Source organism: Atractosteus spatula, chromosome 1 (genome assembly GCF_055471065.1).
Source record: "Atractosteus spatula isolate fAtrSpa1 chromosome 1, fAtrSpa1.hap1, whole genome shotgun sequence".
Classification (NCBI taxonomy): domain Eukaryota; kingdom Metazoa; phylum Chordata; class Actinopteri; order Semionotiformes; family Lepisosteidae; genus Atractosteus; species Atractosteus spatula.
Window position 1 is genome coordinate 74,038,820 of NC_142706.1, and position 22,262 is coordinate 74,061,081.

At 37.0% G+C, this 22,262-nt stretch overlaps 1 pseudogene; it reads right to left on the reverse strand.

Annotated features, from left to right (window-relative positions):
• The window catches only part of LOC148842006 (uncharacterized), a 29,639-nt pseudogene that overhangs the window by 1,222 nt on the left and 6,155 nt on the right, over nucleotides 1-22,262 (reverse strand).

Sequence of the window (22,262 nt, forward strand, 5' to 3'; positions counted from 1 at the left end):
GAAGACGTGCTTTATTACACCTTTCCTTGATTCCATCCCTCCTTCTTCTAACCTCTTTATCAATTCAGGGTCACTGGGAGACCCAGAGCCTGTCCTGGCAATCACACCAGACAAGGCAGGACACACCCCGGACAGTCCGTCAGAGGGCAAACACAGACACACTCACACCAGGGCCCACGTTCCCAGACATCAAGTGACCTACCTGCATGTCTTTGGACTGTGGGAGGAAACCAGAGCACCTAGAGGAAACCGATGTGAACATGGGGAGAACATACAAACTCCAAACAGGTAGCACCCCAGGTCTGGAATTGAACCTGGGACCCCAGCACTGCAAGAAATGCATTACAATATTAAAGAAGTTTGTCTGGTCAGAATTATTCATCCGAGAATTAGTACCTTTTTTGAGTAGCAAGAAATACTTGTATGGAAGTCAAGGAAAAGCAAACAATATCTTGTTTTTCTAAGCTTACTTTCATGGCTATATCCTAACAAAGTTGTGCAGCACTGGCAGCTTACTGGGGAAGCAGTAGCTATACGATACAAGGCTCCTCAATTGCCTCTGAAGTGATCGTCTTGCTTCAGACGATCAAAGTCAGTCTCTCCCTAGATAGTGCATCTGAAGTAAAAGGCCCTTTGGGAACATTCAGGAGTATGTTCATATTTGAGAGAAACGAATAAAACATGCAGAAGACCTTTTTAGAAATTAGCCTCCCCTGGCATCCTTTCCATTTGACCAAAGGGACTGTGCTTTGTCTAAAACACTGCCAGTGTGCCCTTAATTGCTGAGCTTTGAAAGGGAGGGCTGATTGAAATTGCCCACACATTACATTTTGGGTAATAAGAAAGAATACTTCAGTCTCCTTCGGTCCTCTTCTCTACCTCCATGGGACACCTATTATTTTAACAAACAATGTAATGCAGTTTCTGATGGAGGAAGATGATGTTCAAAAGGAGAGTTAAAATATGCTAAGGATAATTAACTTCGCTGTAAATAATTAGGACTGCTATATTAAGAAATGTGGTCACATTCAACAGTGACTGGGCCATATCTAGTGAAGTCATTAAACTGGCCTCTGTAGGGATGAGCCACAACATAAATATAGAAACAGACATGCAAAGAAGAGGGCAAATAGAAGAGAAAAGCAACATCATCATTACTCATCATCAGTATCATCTAAACCTGTGCCTTGGGAGAGCTCGTCTTTCCAGTCAGGCTTGGAACCGGATTCTGCCCAGGCATTCTGAATGCTGAGGAGAATCCAGACTCTGTGCTATATCATAGAAGAGAGCTTGCTGTGTTATGTGTTTGTAAATTCTGTGTATTTCTGTTGTGGAATCCTAAGCTAAAGATATCTTTCTTATTACAGTTATGGATTGTTAGAATAGGGAAATTGATTCCCATTCGTTTGCAAGCATCAGTTTTTTAGAGAGGGAGGGTTAGTCCTGGATTGGATTAATTTTATTAGCATGCAGGTTCTCTCTATTTACAGTAACCTGTTAAGATGTTTGTGGTCCTCAGTTTATATATAGAGAATTAGACATTTTCCATGTCTTCAGAAAATAGGTCTCCGAAACTCATTGATTGTATCTATCTGTCCATGATGTAAGCATTTTGTGTGTTGTGAGGTTGTGTTTTTTATTAGAATACATTTCTGTTTGTCTTGTGTATGTTTGGGCCTGACTATTACACCATTATCAAAGCTGTGCTGCAAAGCTCAGTTATTTCCTGACCTGTATTTTTGTGATCATGTAAGTGAAACTTTTTTTTAATCAGTCAATCATGGCTCCACTATACATTAAATCAGCAACCTACTGTGCGTTTTCTCACCTGTGGACAACCGAGTCCAGCTACAGGTTACATCATAAAAAATGCTCATCCGTTCAACTGACCTTAGATGGAATTCTAAAACATTCTCTCCATGAGGTCACAGTTAATTGTAGTGATAGACTTTCCCAAGAAGAAGGATAATGGATTGAAAGAAGTTCATCAAGCTTTGCATACATGTATGTTAGCCCACCCAAGCTATACTTCAACCAATATACTGAGAGATTGCAGAATTACAAAACTGCAGTACTATTCCAGTATTTGAGCTACCAAAATAACAGTTCCCATGTAATCAGGTTTGATTGCAAAGAAGTCTATTATATTTGAATCCAACTGCTGATTGCTTCAGTAGAGCTGTTTCATGCTACTTACAGTATGGGGAATTGTTGCCAAAATAATCATAAACTGTGAAAAAAAAACATTCCTTCAGTAGCTTGCAAAAACACTGTTGACATTTGTGTTTTTATTGTTACACCCCAGGGTAGGGCAAGATCTAAATGATGGAAAATAGACAGCACTTTTTATCATTGGGGCAGATCTGTCTTCTCAAGCCTACAATTCACAGATGTGACACACCTATAATTTAGTAAAGTTATTAGGATTCAGAATGTAGTTCTGCACACAAAGCTAGCAAAAGACAAATAGCTAAAACATTCACAAAAAAAAAGCTGAGGAACATCATTTTTTAAATACACATTTATTGAAATAAACTTTTTTTTTAAATGGCACCTTTGGGATTTTCTAAGATTTTTTTTCCAATGTTGCTGTTATTTTAATACATACTTGTATTTTGGTGAATTGTATATTAATACAAATCACAAAAACTCTGCAAAATAAAGACCAGGAACCACAACTACATGGGCAGGCTCACATGTTAATAAGTGCATGGACAAATTAAAGATTAGAGATGGCGTTTGTGTTACAGGCGGTAAGGATTCTGCTTTTGGTCAAATTAATGATCTATGACACATACTAGGAGAGCTTTTTGCCTCAATCAAACACAGAGAGATGTGCATACCAGTAGACCAGAGTTAACTTTTAACCCTCACTGCACCTTATTTAAGAAATATTCTATTACTGTTACTTGTAAAAATAATAATATTGATCAAAAACCTGCCAAAAGCATTGCCCCTGTCTGTAAAATACAGGGGTAGATGACAAAGTTGGCTACATGGTCTCGTCCTCAGAGATCCTGAGGTGTGCTTTGGTAAAATGACTCATTGTGGTTTGGGTTCCTTCATTAAGTCAGTCAGAGACCTTACTATTTCTGTGGTGATCTGTTGTGGGGAGGATTTGTGAGGTACAGTGATGTCATTGAGAGGGTGAATTGGGCCTCCATCGTTTCATAATTATTGTAATTTAGGATTCGGCTTAAACCAACAAGGTACATTGACATGATTCCTCAAAGTACATTCATCCTACCCATTCATTATAACCACAAGTTAGTCTGTTTGTGACAACAGTAGTTTGTTTCTTACATGTGATACAAGGGCATGTACATTTTATGTGTGCTGTATATAGTAAAAGGGCAAAAAATGTATCTGCATTGGAACTACAGTTGACAGGTTTGGAGGGACTACACGGCTGGCTTGCCAGGGAAAAGCAGGACCTGAGGAGGAGAGTTTTCACGGACGTCTGCTCTTTATTATGCATCTCTTAGAACTGACAGAAAATGCCAAAAAAACACCGAGGCACCTTAGTGCTGTAACACATTGACCAAAACATACGCGCAACAGCATCGTAAACACAAAGGAGTGCATTAGGACAGGAGTTTACAGAAAAAACGTGCAAATGGATCGCTTCGCCTTGAATATTTCTGCTGCGTTGTGTGCATGTACAGTTATTGTGACAGAATTCCCAAAGACCACCATCAGTGTTGAAGTCCACAGTGACTGGATGTCATAGTAGACTTAATTGCTGCTGGTGTGGGCTGTGCTGGTCCTCACTAGGAGATGACTGAGAGACTTTAATCCGACTTTAAATCCATATGCTGTTCTCGTTACCAAATTTTGATAGTGGCACCACGACTAGATCTGTTGCTAGAGCATGAGACTCACAATCTCGGAGTAGTGGGTGCGTGTCCCACGTCGGGCAGGTTAGGTTAGGTTTCTCTAATAACCATACTGGGCAGCAGCAGCGTGGCGGCGGCGGAGGATCATGTTTCCATGACAACGGCAACAACACTAGCGCTATCTGCGTGGAAGAAAGGCCTGGCGATCTACTTCCGGATCCTGCCAGAAAACTCTATGGATAGTGATGGGGGAGCTGTCCATAGGGTCGCCATGAGTCAACACCGACTCGACGGCACACCCCTATCCCCATATACACTGTGCCATTTAAGAATCATTTACATGGTGATATTGATTGATAGTTTATTAAAATATCACATTATTGTTGAGAAAACCTATTAAAGGAGATTAACATCTAGTAGTAGTGAAACAGCCACATATTAGATCATTCATGGAGGAGAGGTTAGATATTTCAAAATGTTCCTGAAACAGAATGTGTTGACCTGCTTAACCATAGGAGTCTTTCGCCACAACCATTTACCCTGACTTAGCATGTATGTTGAAAAAGAGATGGTAAAGTAAAATTAGTATTTATCAGTAATAATAGCGATTAGATTACCAGAAGTCACCATTTCTGTCACTAATGAATAACAGAAATGCCTTAGACTACAAATGAAGGAATTAGACTCCAGGGATATCTTTCTGCAATAGAAAAATAATGTGTAACAGTTGAAAATGTGTTTAACAGAACAAATAATCAAGAATCCCTTTAAATAACACCAGGCTCACTCTATCAGCTGTCACTGAGAATGATAATAATGGTTTTATAATGCTTTAATTTTAATTATTAATTTGGCATTTTGTTTTTAAGCAGTACGTGCAGTAGAATCCATGTTTATCTTATGTTGATTACTAATTCATCACCCAAATTTGCAATAGTACTTGCTGTAAGATCACTGCCACCGATTAGCTGTTTCCTCAGCCTGATCTGCAGAGTCTGAAGCAGCTGCTCACATAGCTACTTGCTTTCAGCATTTAGAATCACTTTTTTGCTTCAGGTAAGAGCAACTTCGCTGTCTGAAAGCGACCTGGGTGTATTGAGTTGTGTGGTCACCTAAAGGATCTGTTCATTTCATTACTCAAAGTTCATAATGCAAAATGTATACCTTAGGAAAAGCCAAAACCAGATTAGTAAAAATGAATTTGACAAAGTAATAAGAACAAAGAATGGTTACAAATGAGAAGGGGGATGTTTCTCCTTTGGCTGCTTATAGCTTAGTGTTCCGAAGGTTCTATTTCTTTATTTTTTTAAAGGATCACACTGTAACAGCTTTAACCACAGGTCCTGGAAGTTGTTTCTTTATTCCCACAATCCCCTGCATGAAGGAGTACCTCCTGTTTCTGGTCTTAAACGTCCCTGAACATTATTTTCGCTTGTGTCCCTCTGTTCTTCTGTCGCTGTCGGTTGTGAGGCCTCACATTTTTCTCATTCAAGGCCTTTCGGGTATTTTGAATACCTGAATCAGGTTCCCTCAGAATCTTATCTCTTCCAGGTGCGATTTTATCCTTCAGGCCAGGAATGAGCCTGATACAGTAGTTCTCTTTCATACTCTTGAACAGCAACATCTGCAGTGTAATATGGTGACCAAAACTGAACACTGTATTCCACTGTATTCCATTTATTTATCCACTGCTTAATATTAACAGGATTTTCCCAGAGATAAATTCTACGCTCATAAAATGTCCAAGCATTTAGTTGGCCTTATTTAACTTACCCACACTCTCTAGATGAAGACAGTGATGGGGCTACATTGTTACAGTTTTAGGTGTCTAGAAAGCTGTCTCTAAACATCTAGATAAAGTGTGTGACACCTAGCAGTGCAAACATTTCCAGCTTCTAAGCAAAGGTGATGCTTGCTGAGATGAAGGAGGTTTAGTGCCCGTGATCAAAGCGATCATTAAGTCTACCTTAGATAATTAAGTTCTGGGCAAATGATTAAGTGTCAAGTCAACTGTCCAGAAAGACACCATATAAGATCAGATCAAGAAAAAGGAGGAAAAAATAAGAGAACACGAGAGAGGAGACAGGAGGAGATGGAGCTTGAAGCATGAGTGAGGCAAGAGTTCCTTGTTTGACATCATCAGAAAAGGCATCCAGGTTAGAGAGAGAGATTTAACTGCAGGTTGTATTCTATTTAGTTTAGAAGGCAGCTTCTCTCTTCTTCTGGCCTCTGTGGGCATTATTTAAGAGTCATGTACTTGGTAGCAATCTTGGGTTTTCTAGGTGGTCTAGCAACGTGTCTGTAAACTTGTATTGTAAATAGAGAAACTTCTGTGTTATATATTTATGCTGTGTGTGTGTATTGTCATTGTTAATAAATATTTGTTTAACCAAATGTGTCTGAAAAATTGTTTTTTTCACCAAAGCTGTGCCAGAGAACAAAAATATTCAAATGCCTCTAACTTAACACACTAAATGCTAAACACTAAATGCTTGTGTATATTCTTGGAGACATCCTTACTAGTTATGATTGTTATGATTGTTTATTTTACAGTAGTTATTGATTAAGCTGCTCAGTCAATTCCTGTTATCCACCAGTTTCATAAACCCGCATTTATTCATACAAAATTCCTGGATATTTTTTACATGTAGTGCTTCTTTGAGTTCAATGATCCCATCATTGAATTTGAATTTCACATTTTCTGCATATACAGTATCAACTTAAATTTCATTTGTCATACATCTTCCCAGTGCTTAATTGTGTCTGTCCTCATATTATTCTTGTGTTCCTTAAACTATTTGCAACTCCACCCATTATTTGCAGTAAGTCATTTGTGAAAAGGTTATGCTAGAGTATAGCGATTATTGATATACAGTAGATTAGGACGAGCTACAGCTGATCCCTGTATCCTGCTCATGACCTCACAGCAGTCTTAGGTAATCCCCTTATCAATATGACTTATGAACAGTTTTTTTTTCCTTGTGCCAACGTAAAACAAATGATTTAATAAACCCCTAATAGCTATCTTTGGTGTCCCTCAAAATCCCTTTTTAAATAATATTCAATTTGGCACCCTGGCCATTTCCACTTTTCTAGCTGGATATGTTTGGTCTTGCTCCATTGGAAACAACCTGTTGTGTCCACTTGTACTCGCGGAATAAGGGATGTGATGCATTTTCTCAACCTTGAAAAAAATAGTTCTCCTTCAGTGGCTCTTCTTCAATTTTTTTCTGCCTGGTGGCCATTTCTAAACTTCTTTAAGAGGTTGTAGTTTGACCCAGACATGTGAAAGACCTTGAAGACTGTGGCTTCTCTCTTCTGTCCTTCTTGTTCTCTTTTCCCTTTGCCTTTCTCTTTCACAACTCTGATTTCTTTTTTTCTTCTCCTTTCTTCCTCTATATACTGTATATTAATGCTTGGTTTCTACAGTTTGTTCAGTTACCAAGTCTGCCATACCATGATGATTGCTCACATTTGTTCGTTATTGTATGTGGGTACTTTTTACATTATACTTTTGTCTTCTCTAAAAATATCCAATAAACAAATTAAACACATCTTCTTGAGGAAGAAAGCATTTTACAAAATGATTGAAAAATAATAGGATATGGTTAAAGAAGTGCAATTAATAACAAGTATTGATGAAAGGGATATGAGAAAACCCCAGAGAGATGTTGAAAATAATATTGCAATGGAAGTTAAATTACATTTTTTTCATCATTACAAAAGCAAAGGAACAATAAAGAATGTGATTAAAGGGAAATATTTCATTTAGGTGTTTACCTCAAGAAATAATAATGTGTATCATGCTGAGAAAAGTTCTTTCTTAAGAAGGTATTAGCCTAGAGGAAGTGTTAAATGCATAAAAATATGTTTATATTTCATAAAACCAATTACAATATGATGATATTCTACCAATTGAACTTAAAGAAACAAGAGATATAATTCATAGCCTGTTAACTCTTCCAAAGCTGTTCCAGCAACCACATAACACAGGGGTAATGCTCATTTACAGGAACATACTCTAGCTAATGTAACACCCATCCATGAAAAGGTAACTATGGACCAACAGGTCTCCTATTATTTGTAAGGGTACGAAAACAATGATTAAAACTAAACTACACAATCATCTGTATAAGAATAGGACAGGGATTTAGAAAGGTAAAGCTTGCTTACTGCAACAGCAGTAATACGGTAGATACAAAGAGCATACTGTATGGGATGGTTTTTGTTAAAGGATTTTGTTAACTTATCGCATTAAAGATTAATTCTTCGATTTCATGCAATAGACATTCAAGGAAATGCAAATCTTTAGACGGACAACTGGTTAAGGGTAGAAAACAGAATGAACATAATAAATGAAGTTCAATTAGGGATGCGTGGAGCATCCTACCTTCATATCCTAATACTCTAGTGTAATAAGACCACTGCTCTTGCATTTATAGCAGGAGTCTAGATTCCAGTATAGCTAGCAAACTAGTCAAGTCCAGAACAATGAGTACATTTTGTAGAACCTGCAAACAATTTAGTCATGTCTGAGTCTATGACATTTAATGCAAAAAGTGCAGGGGTTACTTGCAAGCAGCAGAAGATTCTTAAATTAAATTATAAATATGAGATGAGAAACACTGGGCTTGAAGAAGCTAAACATTTCTGCTGACACAGGCAAAGGTAGACCTGAAGTTATGCAAGATACTGAGGCCAAGAACTTAGAAGTGAAACCTCTAAGATACAGTAGCTCTCTTTGAAATAGCAACTGTGCCAGTCACTTCTCCAGGGCCAGGGAAGCAGGCAGACATTAAAAGACTTAACATATGGTTGAAATCATGGTGTAGATAAAGGTTTTAGGTTTATGGGATATTAGGCTTTCCTCTGGAACAGATGCGATCTGTGCACACTGGGTGGCATACTTTTAAATCAAGAGGGATCAAGTAGGAAAGGGTGTGTGTAAGGCGACTGAAAATTTAAAACTTAGAACTAGTGGAACAGGGAGCCTAATCAAATGGAGATACACTGATGCTTTAATACAAAACAGGACAAGCCCATATTATTGGGGGATTTCTCATGTAAACTGGGAAGCCAATTGGGAACTCAAAAGACCCACACAGAATCCGAAAAAAAGTAAGAAAAGCATTTGAGAACTGTGACCACAGCACCATTCCATTTTGAGGTGCACGAGTATTTCAGAATAACTTTTAAGCGTGATTGGGTATTTCAAAATTAGATGGGCAGAGTCTACCAGAAGGGTTAAAATAATTTAGAAAGGCAGAGAATGAGACTGAACCTAAGAGAGACCTGGTATTTAAATTTAAATACATTCAATTTATTATAAAGACTATTATAAAGATTATAAAGACTGGGGAACCAGATGTCAAAAAGTAGAAAATGCACAACTGTCCTTCAACAAATGTTGTACTACAAGAGCAAGGAAATCCATTCTGAAGACTAGTAGCAAAGGAGTTTTGTAACCAATCACAGGTTAAATATACAGCAGAACTTCATATTTAACTGGCATAACTGGGGAAAGAAAGGGAAACATGATTGGGAGGAATGAAAAGTGAAAGCAATAAGATCAGTAGAATGTTTTTAAGGGTTTTTAAATTGTTGACACACCCTTCAAGTCGGTGTTTTTTGCTTGAAGCCTTTCGTCATGAATACATGTCAGCCTTAGAGTGCTTAGACTCACTTGATGTGAAGCTGTTAAAACAACAAGTAGAGACTTGGGCAGGAGATTGACAGCCCGCAGCTGGAACTTCCCAGTCAGGAGGCATTCTCACCTTCCCTCCCTCTGACTCGGCTCTCTGTCACTGGGCGATGACACTTGTGTGGTAACTCACATCAGGTGCCAGGAGGATAACAACAACAACCTGCTTGTTGGGGAAACCACATCTGGGGCCTTTTTCCCACATCCCAGCACGCCCTCAGCGCAGACTGCAGCTGGGATGGGGGAAAAAGGTGACTCGGGTTTCAGAAGGGCCTCGCTTGGATTACATTTCTGATAGAACTGGGCCAAGAGATACGACGGCAACCTAACACAAGTGTTCTGATTAACTGCTTGTCTAAAAGAGACAGCAATATGAAATAAAAGAGAAGAGCAGAAAACCGAGAGATGCTGTTCACAGTACCTCTCCAACGGTAGTATTGTCACTGATGTGATGCTGTATGTCCAGTACCTGTCTTTGACACTCAGCACGCAGTATTCTGGTGGGTTCTCTCATTGTCTTTTCTATATCTGGACTTAGCTTTGCCTGCCATTAGATGACAATTTATTTTGACTAACCTAAGGCAATTGACTCTCATTGTCAGGTGTAATGTACCTTAACACTCTCAAGAGCTCAAGATTATACCGGGATCATTTGATACAGTACATGTGGAACTTCAAGGGCTGAGCACCAGTGAAATGCAATAATGGCATTTCATGTGTAGCGCCAGTATGCGATCCATGAAGGTACTTCTTACTGATTGAGAATCTCTTCAACCCAAATCTGCACATGCTGTATCACCATGCTGAATGACTAAAATTAAAGGAATACAGTAGGCACAGTGTCTCTGCACTTCACATGCCCAGCCCTGCAGTAAGATAAAAAGAAATTCAATCAGGTTATACATGTGAACTTGTCAAACACAGTTGAAGTGAAAATGTTGGGAGCTGAGGTTTAGTCACATCTTGTAGAAACGTGAACTTAAAAGACGTTTTCCTTGTGTTTGCACTTGTATTCAGGAAACATTTTGGGGTATTTCAGTATATTGAGTTCCAAATGTCTTGTTTATACTTGCAGTTTCCATCCAGGAGAAGTGTACAGTGGAAGGCTGTATAGCAAGTCAGGCATCCATTTGTATTGATGTTTTCAGATATTTTGTAGATTAATTTTGATATATACTGTATATATGATTTATAATCCTTTCCTATAATCTAAATGTGTGCATACAGTATATCACACTAATGATGGATGACTATTACACGCAACATACAAACATAAAGTAGTATAACTCTAAAGAATATTTGTACAACAACTCAACTGTATTTATTTTGATGCTATAACATGATAGTTAAGTCATGATGACATTGCTTGTTAGAGTGTTGTGCCACTGGGGAATTTTCTGGGGTCATGCTGGAATGTGTGTTGAATTCAGTTACTGCATACCCCACAAAATTCCAGCTGTGTCAGAATATGACCTCACCTTTTTAAGAGCTCTTCATTTGCATAAGTATTTGATTGGAGTTACAGTTTTTCAATTCAAATACTTGCTTTGGACATACAGTAGACAAAATTTAAAGAAACAAATGAGTATTATCTCTGTTTACAGTCTAACATTTTTAACTCATTCTGTCCAACACAACATATATGAGGCTAATATGAACCAGATTTAAAATATATGGTCGTTTTAACACAAGTAGGCAGGATTTCAGCGTTACCGTTCTTATTCCTCGAATGAATAATTTGCACAGATAAAAGTTTTAGCTACCCGTTTACAAAATAGTCGGAACAGGCTATTCATGATTATAAGTTGAATTCAGTGGTTTCATAACCCACACACAAACAAAACACTCAAAATTTGTTCTCCAAGATTGCTGTCTTCCTAGGTTAAAAATGACACCTCAGCTTTATCTTTATTTCCAGTTACAGTATACTGTATATTACTGGGTCCAGTCAACAAGTGTTGGTATAGATGGACACCACATACAGTAGATGGTGTGCATGTTGGTACTGAAGTCTGAAATATTATGAAATGCATGCCATTATTTAAATTCTAAATAATTTCCTCTGAAGTAAATTAATTGAAAATACATTCTAGCATTCTAGCGCATTCTAGAAAAATTCTCCAGATGTCTATATACTCGGTACTGGTTACTGTATTGCTTTTTCGACTGTTTTTGAAACTAATGCATTCTCCTTCTGGGACAGCTCTGGTCTCTGACAGATGTCTCCAAGTTTCACACAACCTGTTGAAATGGTTGCAGTTTCAGTTATGATAATCTAGATATTTCTTTCTGACACTTTTATGGAACCCTGGGCAGAAGACTATTGAACTTTCATTACAGTGGAACAAAACAATCCTCCAGTTACAGTAACCAGGAATTTGAGCATGTAGAGAGCCCACAGATGTGAAGGATCACATTTCACAAGCTTCGCTGCCGCTTATACTGTAGTTCTCTCTCTCTGCCCAGACAATCAGCAGGTCCCCACAACAGTTTAGAAAGGACAGCAAACAGTTCATGAGCAAGATTCGAACCTGTCATTCAAGTCGGGCAGTAAGAAACTGCTAGACGGGACTTAGTCACAGAAGTATCAACACATTTATAAACACAAAATGATTTCGCTTTATGAAAATGTAAAAGTAAACCTCACTTCATTTTTCCCTTTTCATAATTCACCTGCAGACAGAGGCTTTTTAGTTTTAAACACTGTTTCAGAATAACTTAAAGAAAAAACACACCTACTTGATTTTGTTACAATTTTAAAAAGGTTGGATTCTGGAAAAATTAAATAGCGTACTGTGTGAGAAGTGTGTAAAGTTTTGACATTAGAAGAGAACAAGTCTTAAATGCACAGTTTCTGAAAAGTTTCTATAAGTTTCTATATTTTTTAAAGTATCCATGATGTAGGAGACCAACTATATCTTAAAAGAAAAGATCACATTTTTTGTTTTATACTTAAACATTGAAAGACAAATCTAGCTTTGTTATAATAATATTTTGATTTAGCATTGATAATATATTTAATTTGGCAAAACTGAATTATATTTTCTTGTTTAATTATTATGTAAAGTTTGACCTGTAAAGTTGAAAATTGTTTTAATGGCATAAATGTTAATGTAATAGTTTATTTCTTTTTTGGTACATAAAGTGTCATTCCTCATATAATCCTCATTTTACAAAAGAAAATCAGAAAACCAAGTTCTAATGTTTTTTTAAGCTAATGTTGTTGTCATAATTCAAAACTGAATGTAGCATGGTATCTCTAACTATAATAACTATAATAAGAAATTATTCTCACATGGATGTGAAAAGTGGGCTTGCTATACGAATACTTTGGTGAACATGATATTTCTAGTTCCATTCAGCTAGTTAAAACCAAATTAATGTCTAAAACAAAATCATTATGTTTAATTTTTTAACAAAATTAATTAATGAACAAGCATATTTTAATATAGCAAAGATTATTAGTAATTATATCATCATACTAAAAGATTATTAGTGTTGTTATTTTTGTTACTACTATTATAAATACTAAAGTACTTATACATAAAAGGTTTTTAAATTGTTACCCTCTGATTCACCATCTGACATTTAGAGATTTTAAATGTCTTACACCTTGCATAAATCATAGCAGTAAAATATGAATTTTAAAAATATTAAACATGTGATTGCATAGAATATATATGAAACACTGATTAACAAGTTTAATTATTTATCTTAAGTGAATTAAAGAATCTACCATTATTCTTAAATGTTACTTAGTATCTTGTTGATGTTCACAGTAGCAAAGGATGATACTGTAATTTTATTTTTATTTCATTTTAATGAAATAGAAATAAAAGCAAGTTCAATTTGCAGAACATGATAAAGATTTTTTTAATGTTTCTATAAATGCATATAATGCAAAAGTTTATTTTTGAAATGGCCAGAAAAGTGTAGCTGGTGGCCTATACATTGATACAGTATATTGAGAAACTGAACTTTAGAATGGTACGCAGTTGACATATTGTATCTGTCTGTAAAAAACACTGTCAGTGTTCTGACCAGTAATTTATACATACTGTATAGAGGAATATTGCTGTGATTTGTCTGCAGTTGCACTGCCCATTTTCTCCCAGGTACTTAGCTGAGTTAAACACCGGTGAAACAAAGGGTTAATATGTGAGGCTGATCACAGGTTGAAGGAAAGAGACTTGAGTGAACTTTGCTATGTGTGGGCAAACACTGTGGTGTTGAAAGACAAGGGATCATGTTGATGTTAGTGTTGTTATAGCTACGGATGATGCAGAGGTCTCATAATGCTGTCAACATAAGCCTGTGCTGTGAGATTATTATCAACGTTAAATGTCAACATAGGGTGATCTTCATTTCTGGATTGACTTTTGAATCTTGGGTGCAAATAATGTGATGACTTTGGGTTTTTTTTCCATCTGAGACATGCTGTCAGTGCCAGTAGCTGAGCAGAGGAATCATGTGTTTATTTTATAAGATTTTTTATTGTAACATCCTACTTGCATGAGTCTCTAACACTTAACAAGCTACATAACAGTATGTTCAGAACTTGGCATCTAGAATCCTGACTGGGTAGCATGCAATTGATGCCATCACTCCTGTCCTGGATCCCTGCACTGGATGCCAGTCAGGTTTCACATTGATGTTAAAACTCTTGTGCTGACCTTCAAGGTTCTACAAGGTTTGGCTCTGCAGCAAGCAGCTGATGTGTTTTTTTTTATTTTACTCCACACAATGTAATCCTTCTTTAATAATCTGAAACTGATTCTGGTTTGCTATGTCTTCCGTCTGTTCACTTTCACTGTGTGGGTGATGGGGCCCTGTGTTGTGAAGCCCCAGACCTCTGAAATACCACCCCAAAAGAAACCAGGGATTCAGCCACATAAGGAGCCTTTAAGTCTACACTAAAAACTAAACTTTTCAGAAAAGCTTTTCTGTGATTGTTTTATATTCTCTGCCATCTTCCTTTCTTTGGCATTGAACTGTAAGTTTTCTGTTCCATTGTCTTAAATGTTTTTTATATCTTGGGAATACAGTAGGATGAGTGCTTTAAACTGCTATATAAAGTTATTTTTGCTGTGAGCTTTACCATCAGCAAAATGGTGTTTGCAGATAAGCATACAGCTGTACAGACTAGGGACTCTGTACGTGAAGCCATGACATTAGCATTGTGGGACATTGGATACCAGCTGCATCACCTTTGCACTTGCATGTGTACAGTCACTCATACCTCGTTGCATCAATATTTGATATTTTTCTTTCTTGTTCAGGAAGTAATGCAATGCAAAAAAAGGGACAAGCATTTTAATAATTTCTGCTGGTTCACCTCGGTCTTTCATTATATCATCATTTCATTTCACTGCTAAGGTTTTTGTCAGTAATATTAAAGATAACAAATACTTTTATTTTCATTTCAAGTTTCACTGTGTTAAAGTAACCGTACAATGTGTAAACTAGGAAAAATTCTTCAACCACTTTATTTTTTATTTTCTTCTAATAGCTCTCCAGAACCATAGAATAAGTTGTCTCTTTACCAGCAAAGCATGATGTTTTAAGGAATCACAGGGTGTTTTCTGTAATTTTGGATGAGTTTTCTTTACAGCTGGTAAAAGTGGAGAAAAAATATAGAGGTGTATTAAAATAAAAGCTGCTGAAGTAGTACTATGAGTAATTAGACCTATTCTGTATAACAACTTTATGTTTCTTTCATGCTGTCATTTTCCATTATTGTACTGCAAACTCACTGCATAGACTTCATTCAGTTTCCCATTGTGTTCAAGCAGCTAGTTTTTGCATACCCAATAGATTTCTGTCAGCATAAGTGATTTGACCTCTTGTGTAATGCGAGAACAAGAGTCTCGTGGAATTCACAAACTTTCATCTTCACAGTCAAAACCTTTCTCTGAAATGACCTCAAAGTGTTACACTTACATCACTCATCTTGTGAGAAAAGCAAATCAGCATGTAATGCAGAATACATGCTATTCTAACAGAACAAAGAGAAAATGTAATGGTTAATAAAAAAGCAAAGCCTTAAACATTTTTCTCCAAACTCTGATTCACACACTTCGATCCAAATTATACCACAAAGACAAAAAACGAACTCAGTGCCACAAAAATCTGTTCTTAAAAACACTGTTCCTACCAGTTTGATTTTTCTGTTTAAATTCTATTTTTTAATAATTATAAACCTAACAAATTCAAGCAAATCAGACCTGTGTTGTAGCCAAAGATACTGTAACAATTGCAGTTTAATTCTAATGTGAATTAGCCACTCAGAAATCAAGCAAACAACCAAAGCAACAAATAGCCTGAAGCCTGAAGGAGTTAGTACTAAACAAACTGAGCAGAGCTGAATGTCCTCACTCTTGTTTGTAAACTGTCTTTAACACATAAATAACTTTTAGATTACAATTGCTTTTTAGTATAAGTTATAGTTTAAATGGTTTAGATGCATATTTTAGTGCTTGGAAAAAAGTACACACGAGAGAAGCATTAACTTTGTTGTTATTATTGTTGTTAGCAATAATAGTTTTCCTACAGCATTGGCAGAAACAGTGAAACAATTACTAGTCTCCACAGTTTAACTCTTCCTTTCTCTATTTTGATAACAATAAACAAAACTCACAAAATTATAAATGTTACCTTTTTGTTCACATAAGTTCTTATGTGAGCATTGTAAATGATGTGAATGTCAATATGCTCTTTATTTATTTTTAATTCTTTTACCATGAAAAGCTCATTATGTTTTTCAAGAGCATCCTGGACAGAAGGAGCCCAGGCAGGAAGCAAAAACAATCTTTGCTTTCAAGTGCAGCTTTGAGAACATTCATAAATATCTAAATTCTCATCATTGTACATCAAAACTAATTTTAGGTCTCCCAATCTCATTTCCCTCTATGATATTTATGATTGGATAGAGCTGAAGGTGATTATGATTAGATATACTGCAATGTTGAAAGCTCCCAAATGGGCATGGCTTTAGTTCCTAAAGGAAATGCTAATATGCTAAGATTCCATTCCCACTGAGAGACAACTTTGGACAGACTCCTATTGAACCATGGAATTTAATTTCTTTTCAGCACATGAGAAAAGAAAGGATGTCCTATTGTGTTTATTGACACATCACATCAATATCGGTTATTGGTAATGCATTTTTCTATGGGCTACAAATTCTTAATCTAAATTTAGATTATGAATTATTTAGAAATCTATCTTTTTATAGAAATAATGAGCACACACAGCATCTTTAGGGGTTTGCACAGAATTTTATTTCAGAGATTTATATTTATATTCCATTGCTATAATTTGAATACCAGTGCTCTTATTTATTGCATGACTAAGTAAAAAGTCCTGATTCCAACTTTTTCAGAAATTATATGTCACTGAACCCTTATCAGCAATGCACACTGTACTGTATGTGCATGTGGCTGTAGTGTCCCAGAGCTTCTATTGACAACTATGCCATCCTATAAAACACTTAGGCATCAACTGCAAAGTTCAAGTTCAGGTTTATTTGTCAATCCAGCCATATACAAGTATACAGAGGAGCGACATATCGTTGTCCAGGTCTACAGTGCGAATACAGACAATACGCTGACAAGACAATGCTATCGACAATGTAGACATAGACATTTCTGACAGGGTACGGGGCACATAAAGTGCAATGCGCATAGTGCAATTTACTTTACAGGGTTGTGCAAAGAATCCTCTCAGTAAGTTAAGGTTGCCTAATCTTTCCGTCTGAGTATTCAGCAGAGAGTCTTTGCATCGTTTTCCAGTGTCCAGCAGGGTCAGATGATCGTAGACTCTTGGTAAATTAGAACTAGAGCTGATATTTAACACAGGAACAACATTTAGCACTGTTTTTACCAGACCCAGATTAGCAACTGTGTCCATGCGCGCCGCCATCTTGAGGTGTACAACCTCAAAGTCATTCATTCTTACTTGTATCTTAGGAAGTCCAAGGCTCATCTTGTCCAGGAGTAGAAATTGATACCCCAGGCATCAGTTCAGAAACATTCACTCAATTAGGCAGCACTCTGCTGCCTGTATTGCCGACAGTGGTTATCACACAAGGTAATGATTTCTGAAATTTCTATGTCATTAATTTTACAACTAAGTAATCTGATTTCAGCAATTACTGCACAATACATTAGGCAAACTTAGCCATGCCCAAAAACATGAAGTGTGTTATTGAAACTGAATGGTAAGCATAATTTTTGAGGGTTTTATTAAACACCCTTTAGTTGTTTAGTTAAAATGAACAACGTGCTTTTATGAACTACATGAATGACATACCCCAAGAAACTATACACGAACTTTTGGTCATTTGTTTAATCATCTTCATATAAACATATAGTAATGTGTTTATGACGATACAGTATGTCTCAAACTAAAATAGTATCTTTAGAGCTCAGAGAAAAAAAACTTTTTCATTTGTAAATGGAGACAAACATCAAAACCTTCAGATTTTTAGCATCACCAAAGCACAAGCTCATGGTATTTTATGGTATGTTATTTTAAAAAAAGCTAGCACCCTCTCCTATAGATCAGAACGAAGTAAATATGTAGTATGTGCTTCACAGCCATGAGAAAGTACATTTTCACAGGAGCAGCAGTAACCCTCGTCAGGTGCTCTTGTATTTTCATTATTCACCGCCAACCAGTGGCAGCATTTTCCTGAAAAACTTTAGAAGTTTGTGGAAGAGTGGCCAGGTTCATTTGGTACTATTTCAAGGTCAGCCATCACGTTCTGATAAAGGTTTAAATTGTGTCTCTTTATGGTCTGTGTGTAGTGTGAGCTGCTTTCAGACAGTTTTATTAAAGTGTTAGGAGACTTATTCAGCACCTATTTGTTAGATTAAACTGAGTTTTTGAATTACTACCTTTAGCCTTGAGGATATGAACTGTACTCCTCGAATAAATGACTTCTTAGAGAATTACTCTCTATTACCGAATTTTGTTCCCTTCACCACTCTCTCCAGCCCTATTTTTTATTTGCCATTAGCTCTTGTTACTTTTCGCACGACTGCTTCAGGTAATTGATGTGATAACTCGCCTTTCCTTGTCTCTGTCTAGCACAGAAACTCAGGCAGTTTTCAGCTGTGTGGCCTCCAAGCAAACAGATCAACAGAAACGAGCTTTATTTACAATATTTTCAGTTCATAGTAACCCATGATACTTATTTAAATTTGTTTCGGTCTAAACAGACAATCAGTTCCCTTCCAGGAATCAACCACACCATTAGCTACCTAATCTGTACCACTGAACTATTTCAAGAGTCATTGGACACATACACATACGCCTCGAAACATGTCCATGCCAGGGAAGTTGCTGCTTTTCCACCTTTTTATCTGTTGCTGGAAGTCCAAGGTTAAAATATCTGCAAGCGGACAGACCCATCTCTCAATAAATAGAAGTTGATCCTTTAGGGTCTTGGCCCAGTTACACCGCAACCCTACCATTTGAAACGCTCTTGGAAAATAAATATCTGGACTAGGTAAGTCGTGTCATAAATGGAAGTTAATTCTTGAAGTTTGGGAGGGATAACAAGTAAATCTCACATGGCTGTACCTAATCACCATCATTATGTAAATAAGCTCTTTATATCAAACACAAACACCTCCCTTCTCATTTGTCCCAGGTATCCCTCCTCCACCCCAACTCCACCTTGCAGCTGCCCCTGGGTTCACTCACTCTGAATGGGGTTGGAGTATTCTCGACCCATGGCCAGAATGCAACCTGGTAACCAAGTGGGTTGAGCCAAACCAGTCCCACCAAATAAATCCAAACATTCATAAAACATCTAATTCTTGGATGTTGTTGACCCCAATGGTGTGATTTAACAGAATTTCAGGAAGAAAATCTCTCACTGCTGTTCCCCTTTAAATACTCCCTGGCCGCAAACAACTCTGCTTATCTTTTCTACCTCCCCTCGCTCTGTCACAACTTCACTGACACAGCTTCCTCCCTGGTTCATTCCTTGTAAGTGAGGAAGGTTGTAACAGTGCTGATCTTCACCCAGCACTGTTATTTAATCATACAGGCGAGTTAATGCAGAAGTATTAAGAATGTTATCCCTTTATATTAATCAGCTCGTTTTATCATTATTTGAATTTTATTGAACTACTGAAATGAGCAATGGGGCCCTAATCTCCTAATTTTTAGGTGTCATTCTACACTTTGGGCAGACAATACAGATTCCCATAGAATTTATCCTGGTGACTACTGAAACTGCTGCTAGCTCATTTTATTTCTTGATTCACATGATTCACATTAACATTATTATCCATATGATTAGATGTTAAAATGTTTCATCCCTCTTTTTTTAATTTCAAAGGTAGATTTTCTATCCCAGAACCTGTTATTTTAATGTGCACAGAGGCAATGTACCAGCAATAAATCTATAACAAGTTCATGATTTATTACTGTTTTGCCTGTGCTGTGTATATCTGCAAGATGTCAACAGCACCCAACCAAAATACAAATTAAAAAGTTGGATTTTGTTTGTTTTCTGTCAAACTAATCCATTTCTCCCCTGCAGCATCTCCTCTCCTTTACACTGTGCTCATGATAAATACAGACAGCGTATTGAGTTATGAATAAAATCTCTTTTGTTGAGGTTTGCTGAAATTTTATTGCTCTCCAATCCCCCATTAGATTACAGAGGACTGCACTGACATTGAAATGATTTCATTTGGTGGGAGAATATAAATTGAAGCATTATGTCAAAGGTCTCTGGAGGAAACGGGAATAAGCAGAAAAAGATTACGCCGATAAGCAAGTTACATACTTCATAGATATGGATTGGCAGAGACAGTTCTGTTTCAGCTTCAGAATATCTTTGAGGCAGAGGTGTCAATGATAATTCCCTCATTTTCTGTATCTGTGCATTTTGTTGTGCATGTTTTTATTTAATTGCAATCTTTCTGTATTTTATCCACTGGATTTGAAATATCAAAATACCAAATGACAACAGACCATGTGTCACCAAAACTAGCAGACACCCAAAGAGGGCTCCCCAGCTGAAACATTGTTTCTTTTCTTCTCTTTTCAGCAGGGAATAAACCTTTACTTGTTCCTTGGCAGCCTATGCATTCTGACACACGTTTTTGTTTCTTATTTGTGGGACTGAAAAAAGAAAACTTTAATTCTTTTGCTTAGTTCTTTCTTGTTTCTTGGATCAATTAGCCACTAACTACCACATGAGCCAGATAGGCTGAATGGCCTTCTTCTTAGTTGTAGAGGAACACTGTCTTTGGACCAGATAGTTCATGTCCTGCTGTGTGCAGTAATGGTGGGTGTTAAATACTGGGCTATCCAACTCCCATTACAGTCAGTTAAATTGATCAATAATTTAGTTAAGTGTCTAAATTATCACTGGTTACAGGTATATAGGCACTAATGAATTTAAGAAAACTCAGAAGGACTCTACAGGACCATGCCTAGCCTTTTCTAATACAGACCATAAAATGTAGTGTCAACAAAACCCAGAACAAGGCAAGCATACTCCCAGAGAGATGGAGAGATGATGAGAGGACATGGTTAGTAAAGAATTTAAGTGAAGGATTCTTCATAATATCCTACTTAATAATGAAGTTGCCATTTCAGTGCAATATCCAGACGTTTCCTATAAATATCACAAATAAGTATGTATAAAGAAGTAATGTTCTGTGTTATTCTGAAGCACTGGACTGTTCAGGCCTGCTGGAGACTTTTTAGTCACGCTGTAATTTGCTGGTTTGCCGTGAGAAGTGTCATGTATGAGTTTAAAGCTCCTTGTCATCACTCTTTCCAGAGGTTTTCAGAAAATATTTTGGTTTGGTCCCAAAACCTCAAAGGACAAAACTGAAAAATAAAATATGAGCTCACACTGGAGAAGATCACAAGTATGCACACCGTGTTGTCCTAACTCTTCTTCACAGTCAAGCGACATTGAAATACTGTATTGAAAAGGGCTCTACATGGGTGTCGAGTGATTTTTGCGTTTTATCTTTTGTTTCACATAAGGAACAAAAAAATAAGCAGCTCTAGAAATTAAGAGCTGGTTCAAGTTCTTACAAAATGCATTTTCTTTCCCTTGTCTCAAATCTGAAACTTGAGAGGCATGTTTTCATTAAACTAGAGTCTTTTTATCCTCTTATCGTCTTCAATCTCAAGTGATCGATTTTATTTCACATCTGGGCCTGTACAGCAATTGCAATGCAAAAAACACAGTAATTGCACTAAACTGTTTGCATTTCTTCATGATTGTGACAGGAGTTCTAAAGTAATTTAGGAGACTTACAACAGATAGATGCTCTTAAACTGGTTTAAATAATGGAACTTAATAGCATTAGACACAGTAATGACATTATTCTTAAGGCAATATGGTTCAGTGTTTGCTGACTTTTTGGTCTTTCATTAGGTATTCTGTTCTGTGCCTTCAGATTAAGTCAGAAGGAGAAGCGAACTGCTGTACCTCCCCTGCAATTCTATCTATTACTAGAATTCTGCTTGGTGCTGCTAAGGGCCATGGTGCTAGTAATTCACAGCACTCAAATGTCCTGTTGCGCTATACTGGTGGTGTCTTAGAACTGGAATGGCCACAGTCTCAGGTCACGACAGTTTTAGATGTGCTCTTGCAGTTGGCATGGTGGAAAGTATTGATACTGTCTGAAGCGGCACTTGCTGAGCGGTGCTGCTTTTAGCCTGAGACATTATCCCACATTCTC